Source organism: Rutidosis leptorrhynchoides, chromosome 9, assembly GCF_046630445.1.
Source record: "Rutidosis leptorrhynchoides isolate AG116_Rl617_1_P2 chromosome 9, CSIRO_AGI_Rlap_v1, whole genome shotgun sequence".
NCBI classification, from domain to species: domain Eukaryota; kingdom Viridiplantae; phylum Streptophyta; class Magnoliopsida; order Asterales; family Asteraceae; genus Rutidosis; species Rutidosis leptorrhynchoides.
The window spans coordinates 238,081,489-238,083,299 of record NC_092341.1 but is presented as its reverse complement, the minus strand read 5'-3'; the positions used below and the strand labels follow the sequence as shown (position 1 = coordinate 238,083,299).

Below are 1,811 nucleotides of genomic sequence, written 5' to 3'. Positions count from 1 at the left end.
TGAAATAATACGGAGTAAATATATATATGTAAATCGATTGAGAGAGTTTAGAGAAAAATATTTTCAAGTTTCTATGAAATAATGAAACCTATTGAATTCTATTTATAATAGATTTTTGAATTATTAAAGTGAATTATTAAAGTATGAATTATTAAAGTGAATTATTAAAGTATGAATTATTAAAGTGAATTATTAAAGTATGAATTATTAAAGTGAATTATTAAAGTATGAATTATTAAAGTGAATTATTAAAGTTAAAGTAAAGTAAAAATAAAGTAAAGGTAAAGTTTAAGTATAGTAAAAGTATAAAACTATGTACGTATAATACGCGTATAAATATATATAATATTAATTTAAATCGTTATATATATTTAATAAAATAAAATATAAATATCGTTATATTTATCATACTAGTTAAGTAATGAGTTGTCAAAAGTGGTTCTAGATATTTATAAAATTTATATACGTTTTAATAATAAAGTTCTTTTTAAACTGAAAACGTTTTTGTACGTTTGAAACTAAATAGATCAATCGAGTCTTTATGAGATTTAATCTTCCACTATCCTTTGTCTAGTTCTCAATGATTGACAATTTGTTCTTATTTATAAATCACTTTACCATTTTCCGAATATTGTTAAAACGGAAAGATTTCTCAAATCAACGTGGGCCTTTCAACAGAGACTTGTAATCATAATTCAATATATCTGATAACTCAATCATTTGATCTTATCTTCTAATTCCATTGATAAATATTTTGAAACAGATACAATCATATAAAGTATTTAATCTAATATTTTGTTTACGTTTCAAGTTATAATATATATACACATATACATATATAATCATATTCGTTTAATGGTTCGTGAATCGTTGGAACTTGGTCGAGGTTGAATGAATGTATGAACATAGTTTAAAATTCTTGCAATTTAACTTAACAAATATTACTTATCGTGTCGGAAACATATAAAGATTAAAGTTTAAATTTGGTTAGAAATTTCCGGGTTGTCACAAATTTAGTGGTGCGCCGAAGGAAGATCCAAATGAACATCTTCGTACCTTTAATAGGATCTGTACACTATTTAAAATCCGAGAAGTGGAGGATGAACAGATATATCTCATGTTATTTCCCCGGACTTTAAAGGGAGAAGCCAAAGATTGGTTAGAATCATTACCTGAATGAGCGATTGATACATGGGACGTTTTAGTTGAAAAATTTCTTAAACAATTCTTTCCGGCATCTAAAGCCGTAAGACTTTAAGGAGAAATTGTTACGTTTACACAAAAGCCAAATGAAACTCTATATGAAGCATGGACAAGATTTGGAAAATTATTGAGAGGATGTCCGCAACATGGTTTAGACACTTGTCAAATAGTACAAATATTCTACCAAGGATGCGACATCACTACAAGGAAAGACATCGATATAGCAGCTGGTGGTTCCATTATGAAGAAAACAGCAACTGACGCTTACAAAATTTTTGATAACACTGCTCCCACTCACATGAGTGGCACCAAGAAAAAGATATCGTTAGATCATCCAAAGCAGCTAGAGCCGATTCTAGCCATGATTTAGATTCCATTTCTGTAAAGATAGATGCTGTCGAGAGACGAATGGAAAAGATGACTAAAGATATTCACTCAATACGAATTAGTTGTGAGCAGTGTGGAGGACCACATTTGACAAAAGATTGTCTCAGTATTGAACTAACAATGGAACAAAGAGAGAATGTTTCATACATAAACCAAAGGCCTGGAAATAATTATCAGAATAATTATCAACTGCCAAGACCAATCTACAATCAAAATCAGAA

The 1,811-nt window shown here is 28.7% G+C and overlaps 1 non-coding gene across 1 annotated transcript; it reads right to left on the bottom strand.

The window, feature by feature from the left end:
• Positions 1-1,249: 1,249 nt before the first annotated feature.
• On the bottom strand, positions 1,250-1,356 carry LOC139869478 (small nucleolar RNA R71). Its single transcript, XR_011766086.1, has one exon. It is a non-coding gene; the product is annotated as a small nucleolar RNA R71 (small nucleolar RNA).
• Between the last annotated feature and the right edge of the window lie 455 nt (positions 1,357-1,811).